This window comes from Pristiophorus japonicus, unplaced genomic scaffold, assembly GCF_044704955.1.
Source record: "Pristiophorus japonicus isolate sPriJap1 unplaced genomic scaffold, sPriJap1.hap1 HAP1_SCAFFOLD_1102, whole genome shotgun sequence".
Lineage (NCBI taxonomy): Eukaryota > Metazoa > Chordata > Chondrichthyes > Pristiophoridae > Pristiophorus > Pristiophorus japonicus.
The window spans coordinates 35001-43529 of NW_027250759.1; positions in this window are offsets into that span (position 1 = coordinate 35001).

The window sequence follows — 8529 nt, forward strand, 5'->3', positions numbered from 1 at the left end:
TCTGCCGATTTCCCGACTCCTTTCGGGGCCTAATCGGGTCGCGCGAGCCGCCTGGCGCGACCGGGGACATGCCCCGGCCTCTGCCAGGCCTCGGGCTGCCGTTTTTGAAGCCCGACCAAAAACCCGAAAAATGGACAAAAATGGAAAAAATTCCCGCCCAAAAAGGGTGAATAGTCGGTTGGGCGGCAGCCCTGGTCGGTCTCTGCAGACCTGGAGGCTCGAGACGTTTGTTTGGAAAACTCACCAAGTCTCGATTCTGCCACCTCCTACCTCTGTGCAGATACCCCGCCAACCCCCAAGGACAGAAATGACAAGTGTCAAGTTGGCGGGGCGTCGGGCCACCTGCTGCCGGCCATGAGCATCCAAATCCCCGCAAAAGGGGCATTTTCATTTCTTCATCGGGACTTCCGACAATTGCCGAGGTTCAACTCATTAACGTTGTTCGCAGACACTTGCCAGAAAATGCAAGTGGCCACTTTGCCGGGCCGACTCGCTTGCCCAAGCGGGAAACCATCAACCGCAGGCCCGGTAAGGCGGCCGAATCTGACCTCATAGACTTCCACACAACGGGACTTTTGACTTTCCCGGCCGCGGGTGGCCTCCACCCGGCCTCAGCCATCAGCCCTGCCTGCCTCCAGCCGCCTTCTGGTTAATGAGTTATCCAGCCTGGCACTTCGGTTGCGCCAGCGAGACCAAGTCTCGGCTTTGGTTAATGATTTGAGCCGAACCGACCTGCCCCCCGCCCCCCCCGGGCTGAACTCGGGCAGGTCTGCCGATTTCCCGACTCCTTTCGGGGCCTAATCGGGTCGCGCGAGCCGCCTGGCGCGATCGGGGACCATGCCCCGGCCTCTGCCAGGCCTCGGGCAGCCGCTTTTGAAGCCCGACCAAAAACCCGAAAAATGGGCAAAAAGGGAATAAATTCCCGCCCAAAAAGGGTGAATAGTCGGTTGGGCGGCAGCCCTGGTCGGTCTCTGCAGACCTGGAGGCTCGAGACGTTTGTTTGGAAAACTCACCAAGTCTCGATTCTGCCACCTCCTACCTCTGTGCAGATACCCCGCCAACCCCCAAGGACAGAAATGACAAGTGTCAAGTTGGCGGGGCGTCGGGCCACCTGCTGCCGGCCATGAGCATCCAAATCCCCGCAAAAGGGGCATTTTCATTTCTTCATCGGGACTTCCGGCAATTTCCAAGGTTCAACTCATTAACGTTGTTCGCAGACACTTGCCAGAAAATGCAAGTGGCCACTTTGCCGGGCCGACTCGCTTGCCCAAGCGGGAAACCATCAACCGAAGGCCCGGTAAGGCGGCCGAATCTGACCTCATAGACTTCCACACAACGGGACTTTTGACTTTCCCGGCCGCGGGTGGCCTCCACCCGGCCTCAGCCATCAGCCCTGCCTGCCTCCAGCCGCCTTCTGGTTAATGAGTTATCCAGCCTGGCACTTCGGTTGCGCCAGCGAGACCAAGTCTCGGCTTTGGTTAATGATTTGAGCCGAACCGACCTGCCCCCCGCCCCCCCCGGGCTGAACTCGGGCAGGTCTGCCGATTTCCCGACTCCTTTCGGGGCCTAATCGGGTCGCGCGAGCCGCCTGGCGCGATCGGGGACCATGCCCCGGCCTCTGCCAGGCCTCGGGCAGCCGCTTTTGAAGCCCGACCAAAAACCCGAAAAATGGGCAAAAAGGGAATAAATTCCCGCCCAAAAAGGGTGAATAGTCGGTTGGGCGGCAGCCCTGGTCGGTCTCTGCAGACCTGGAGGCTCGAGACGTTTGTTTGGAAAACTCACCAAGTCTCGATTCTGCCACCTCCTACCTCTGTGCAGATACCCCGCCAACCCCCAAGGACAGAAATGACAAGTGTCAAGTTGGCGGGGCGTCGGGCCACCTGCTGCCGGCCATGAGCATCCAAATCCCCGCAAAAGGGGCATTTTCATTTCTTCATCGGGACTTCCGGCAATTTCCGAGGTTCAACTCATTAACGTTGTTCGCAGACACTTGCCAGAAAATGCAAGTGGCCACTTTGCCGGGCCGACTCGCTTGCCCAAGCGGGAAACCATCAACCGAAGGCCCGGTAAGGCGGCCGAATCTGACCTCATAGACTTCCACACAACGGGACTTTTGACTTTCCCGGCCGCGGGTGGCCTCCACCCGGCCTCAGCCATCAGCCCTGCCTGCCTCCAGCCGCCTTCTGGTTAATGAGTTATCCAGCCTGGCACTTCGGTTGCGCCAGCGAGACCAAGTCTCGGCTTTGGTTAATGATTTGAGCCGAACCGACCTGCCCCCCGCCCCCCCCGGGCTGAACTCGGGCAGGTCTGCCGATTTCCCGACTCCTTTCGGGGCCTAATCGGGTCGCGCGAGCCGCCTGGCGCGATCGGGGACCATGCCCCGGCCTCTGCCAGGCCTCGGGCAGCCGCTTTTGAAGCCCGACCAAAAACCCGAAAAATGGGCAAAAAGGGAATAAATTCCCGCCCAAAAAGGGTGAATAGTCGGTTGGGCGGCAGCCCTGGTCGGTCTCTGCAGACCTGGAGGCTCGAGACGTTTGTTTGGAAAACTCACCAAGTCTCGATTCTGCCACCTCCTACCTCTGTGCAGATACCCCGCCAACCCCCAAGGACAGAAATGACAAGTGTCAAGTTGGCGGGGCGTCGGGCCACCTGCTGCCGGCCATGAGCATCCAAATCCCCGCAAAAGGGGCATTTTCATTTCTTCATCGGGACTTCCGGCAATTTCCAAGGTTCAACTCATTAACGTTGTTCGCAGACACTTGCCAGAAAATGCAAGTGGCCACTTTGCCGGGCCGACTCGCTTGCCCAAGCGGGAAACCATCAACCGAAGGCCCGGTAAGGCGGCCGAATCTGACCTCATAGACTTCCACACAACGGGACTTTTGACTTTCCCGGCCGCGGGTGGCCTCCACCCGGCCTCAGCCATCAGCCCTGCCTGCCTCCAGCCGCCTTCTGGTTAATGAGTTATCCAGCCTGGCACTTCGGTTGCGCCAGCGAGACCAAGTCTCGGCTTTGGTTAATGATTTGAGCCGAACCGACCTGCCCCCCGCCACCGCGGGCTGAACTCGGCAAGGTCTGCCGATTTCCCGACTCCTTTCGGGGCCTAATCGGGTCGCGCGAGCCACCTGGCGCGATCGGGGCCCATGCCCCGGCCTCTGCCAGGCCTCGGGCAGCCGCTTTTGAAGCCCGACCAAAAACCCGAAAAATGGGCAAAAAGGGAATAAATTCCCGCCCAAAAAGGGTGAATAGTCGGTTGGGCGGCAGCCCTGGTCGGTCTCTGCAGACCTGGAGGCTCGAGACGTTTGTTTGGAAAACTCACCAAGTCTCGATTCTGCCACCTCCTACCTCTGTGCAGATACCCCGCCAACCCCCAAGGACAGAAATGACAAGTGTCAAGTTGGCGGGGCGTCGGGCCACCTGCTGCCGGCCATGAGCATCCAAATCCCCGCAAAAGGGGCATTTTCATTTCTTCATCGGGACTTCCGGCAATTTCCAAGGTTCAACTCATTAACGTTGTTCGCAGACACTTGCCAGAAAATGCAAGTGGCCACTTTGCCGGGCCGACTCGCTTGCCCAAGCGGGAAACCATCAACCGAAGGCCCGGTAAGGCGGCCGAATCTGACCTCATAGACTTCCACACAACGGGACTTTTGACTTTCCCGGCCGCGGGTGGCCTCCACCCGGCCTCAGCCATCAGCCCTGCCTGCCTCCAGCCGCCTTCTGGTTAATGAGTTATCCAGCCTGGCACTTCGGTTGCGCCAGCGAGACCAAGTCTCGGCTTTGGTTAATGATTTGAGCCGAACCGACCTGCCCCCCGCCCCCGCGGGCTGAAGTCGGGCAGGTCTGCCGATTTCCCGACTCCTTTCGGGGCCTAATCGGGTCGCGCGTGCCGCCTGGCGCGATCGGGGCCCATGCCCCGGCCTCTGCCAGGCCTCGGGCAGCCGCTTTTGAAGCCCGACCAAAAACCCGAAAAATGGGCAAAAAGGGAATAAATTCCCGCCCAAAAAGGGTGAATAGTCGGTTGGGCGGCAGCCCTGGTCGGTCTCTGCAGACCTGGAGGCTCGAGACGTTTGTTTGGAAAACTCACCAAGTCTCGATTCTGCCACCTCCTACCTCTGTGCAGATACCCCGCCAACCCCCAAGGACAGAAATGACAAGTGTCAAGTTGGCGGGGCGTCGGGCCACCTGCTGCCGGCCATGAGCATCCAAATCCCCGCAAAAGGGGCATTTTCATTTCTTCATCGGGACTTCCGACAATTGCCGAGGTTCAACTCATTAACGTTGTTCGCAGACACTTGCCAGAAAATGCAAGTGGCCACTTTGCCGGGCCGACTCGCTTGCCCAAGCGGGAAACCATCAACCGAAGGCCCGGTAAGGCGGCCGAATCTGACCTCATAGACTTCCACACAACGGGACTTTTGACTTTCCCGGCCGCGGGTGGCCTCCACCCGGCCTCAGCCATCAGCCCTGCCTGCCTCCAGCCGCCTTCTGGTTAATGAGTTATCCAGCCTGGCACTTCGGTTGCGCCAGCGAGACCAAGTCTCGGCTTTGGTTAATGATTTGAGCCGAACCGACCTGCCCCCCGCCCCCGCGGGCTGAAGTCGGGCAGGTCTGCCGATTTCCCGACTCCTTTCGGGGCCTAATCGGGTCGCGCGTGCCGCCTGGCGCGATCGGGGCCCATGCCCCGGCCTCTGCCAGGCCTCGGGCAGCCGCTTTTGAAGCCCGACCAAAAACCCGAAAAATGGGCAAAAAGGGAATAAATTCCCGCCCAAAAAGGGTGAATAGTCGGTTGGGCGGCAGCCCTGGTCGGTCTCTGCAGACCTGGAGGCTCGAGACGTTTGTTTGGAAAACTCACCAAGTCTCGATTCTGCCACCTCCTACCTCTGTGCAGATACCCCGCCAACCCCCAAGGACAGAAATGACAAGTGTCAAGTTGGCGGGGCGTCGGGCCACCTGCTGCCGGCCATGAGCATCCAAATCCCCGCAAAAGGGGCATTTTCATTTCTTCATCGGGACTTCCGACAATTGCCGAGGTTCAACTCATTAACGTTGTTCGCAGACACTTGCCAGAAAATGCAAGTGGCCACTTTGCCGGGCCGACTCGCTTGCCCAAGCGGGAAACCATCAACCGAAGGCCCGGTAAGGCGGCCGAATCTGACCTCATAGACTTCCACACAACGGGACTTTTGACTTTCCCGGCCGCGGGTGGCCTCCACCCGGCCTCAGCCATCAGCCCTGCCTGCCTCCAGCCGCCTTCTGGTTAATGAGTTATCCAGCCTGGCACTTCGGTTGCGCCAGCGAGACCAAGTCTCGGCTTTGGTTAATGATTTGAGCCGAACCGACCTGCCCCCCGCCCCCGCGGGCTGAACTCGGGCAGGTCTGCCGATTTCCCGACTCCTTTCGGGGCCTAATCGCGTCGCGCGAGCCGCCTGGCGCGATCGGGGACCATGCCCCGGCCTCTGCCAGGCCTCGGGCAGCCGCTTTTGAAGCCCGACCAAAAACCCGAAAAATGGGCAAAAAGGGAATAAATTCCCGCCCAAAAAGGGTGAATAGTCGGTTGGGCGGCAGCCCTGGTCGGTCTCTGCAGACCTGGAGGCTCGAGACGTTTGTTTGGAAAACTCACCAAGTCTCGATTCTGCCACCTCCTACCTCTGTGCAGATACCCCGCCAACCCCCAAGGACAGAAATGACAAGTGTCAAGTTGGCGGGGCGTCGGGCCACCTGCTGCCGGCCATGAGCATCCAAATCCCCGCAAAAGGGGCATTTTCATTTCTTCATCGGGACTTCCGACAATTGCCGAGGTTCAACTCATTAACGTTGTTCGCAGACACTTGCCAGAAAATGCAAGTGGCCACTTTGCCGGGCCGACTCGCTTGCCCAAGCGGGAAACCATCAACCGCAGGCCCGGTAAGGCGGCCGAATCTGACCTCATAGACTTCCACACAACGGGACTTTTGACTTTCCCGGCCGCGGGTGGCCTCCACCCGGCCTCAGCCATCAGCCCTGCCTGCCTCCAGCCGCCTTCTGGTTAATGAGTTATCCAGCCTGGCACTTCGGTTGCGCCAGCGAGACCAAGTCTCGGCTTTGGTTAATGATTTGAGCCGAACCGACCTGCCCCCCGCCCCCCCCGGGCTGAACTCGGGCAGGTCTGCCGATTTCCCGACTCCTTTCGGGGCCTAATCGGGTCGCGCGAGCCGCCTGGCGCGATCGGGGACCATGCCCCGGCCTCTGCCAGGCCTCGGGCAGCCGCTTTTGAAGCCCGACCAAAAACCCGAAAAATGGGCAAAAAGGGAATAAATTCCCGCCCAAAAAGGGTGAATAGTCGGTTGGGCGGCAGCCCTGGTCGGTCTCTGCAGACCTGGAGGCTCGAGACGTTTGTTTGGAAAACTCACCAAGTCTCGATTCTGCCACCTCCTACCTCTGTGCAGATACCCCGCCAACCCCCAAGGACAGAAATGACAAGTGTCAAGTTGGCGGGGCGTCGGGCCACCTGCTGCCGGCCATGAGCATCCAAATCCCCGCAAAAGGGGCATTTTCATTTCTTCATCGGGACTTCCGGCAATTTCCAAGGTTCAACTCATTAACGTTGTTCGCAGACACTTGCCAGAAAATGCAAGTGGCCACTTTGCCGGGCCGACTCGCTTGCCCAAGCGGGAAACCATCAACCGAAGGCCCGGTAAGGCGGCCGAATCTGACCTCATAGACTTCCACACAACGGGACTTTTGACTTTCCCGGCCGCGGGTGGCCTCCACCCGGCCTCAGCCATCAGCCCTGCCTGCCTCCAGCCGCCTTCTGGTTAATGAGTTATCCAGCCTGGCACTTCGGTTGCGCCAGCGAGACCAAGTCTCGGCTTTGGTTAATGATTTGAGCCGAACCGACCTGCACCCCGCCCCCCCCGGGCTGAACTCGGGCAGGTCTGCCGATTTCCCGACTCCTTTCGGGGCCTAATCGGGTCGCGCGAGCCGCCTGGCGCGATCGGGGACCATGCCCCGGCCTCTGCCAGGCCTCGGGCAGCCGCTTTTGAAGCCCGACCAAAAACCCGAAAAATGGGCAAAAAGGGAATAAATTCCCGCCCAAAAAGGGTGAATAGTCGGTTGGGCGGCAGCCCTGGTCGGTCTCTGCAGACCTGGAGGCTCGAGACGTTTGTTTGGAAAACTCACCAAGTCTCGATTCTGCCACCTCCTACCTCTGTGCAGATACCCCGCCAACCCCCAAGGACAGAAATGACAAGTGTCAAGTTGGCGGGGCGTCGGGCCACCTGCTGCCGGCCATGAGCATCCAAATCCCCGCAAAAGGGGCATTTTCATTTCTTCATCGGGACTTCCGGCAATTTCCGAGGTTCAACTCATTAACGTTGTTCGCAGACACTTGCCAGAAAATGCAAGTGGCCACTTTGCCGGGCCGACTCGCTTGCCCAAGCGGGAAACCATCAACCGAAGGCCCGGTAAGGCGGCCGAATCTGACCTCATAGACTTCCACACAACGGGACTTTTGACTTTCCCGGCCGCGGGTGGCCTCCACCCGGCCTCAGCCATCAGCCCTGCCTGCCTCCAGCCGCCTTCTGGTTAATGAGTTATCCAGCCTGGCACTTCGGTTGCGCCAGCGAGACCAAGTCTCGGCTTTGGTTAATGATTTGAGCCGAACCGACCTGCCCCCCGCCCCCCCCGGGCTGAACTCGGGCAGGTCTGCCGATTTCCCGACTCCTTTCGGGGCCTAATCGGGTCGCGCGAGCCGCCTGGCGCGATCGGGGACCATGCCCCGGCCTCTGCCAGGCCTCGGGCAGCCGCTTTTGAAGCCCGACCAAAAACCCGAAAAATGGGCAAAAAGGGAATAAATTCCCGCCCAAAAAGGGTGAATAGTCGGTTGGGCGGCAGCCCTGGTCGGTCTCTGCAGACCTGGAGGCTCGAGACGTTTGTTTGGAAAACTCACCAAGTCTCGATTCTGCCACCTCCTACCTCTGTGCAGATACCCCGCCAACCCCCAAGGACAGAAATGACAAGTGTCAAGTTGGCGGGGCGTCGGGCCACCTGCTGCCGGCCATGAGCATCCAAATCCCCGCAAAAGGGGCATTTTCATTTCTTCATCGGGACTTCCGGCAATTTCCAAGGTTCAACTCATTAACGTTGTTCGCAGACACTTGCCAGAAAATGCAAGTGGCCACTTTGCCGGGCCGACTCGCTTGCCCAAGCGGGAAACCATCAACCGAAGGCCCGGTAAGGCGGCCGAATCTGACCTCATAGACTTCCACACAACGGGACTTTTGACTTTCCCGGCCGCGGGTGGCCTCCACCCGGCCTCAGCCATCAGCCCTGCCTGCCTCCAGCCGCCTTCTGGTTAATGAGTTATCCAGCCTGGCACTTCGGTTGCGCCAGCGAGACCAAGTCTCGGCTTTGGTTAATGATTTGAGCCGAACCGACCTGCCCCACGCCACCGCGGGCTGAACTCGGCAAGGTCTGCCGATTTCCCGACTCCTTTCGGGGCCTAATCGGGTCGCGCGAGCCACCTGGCGCGATCGGGGCCCATGCCCC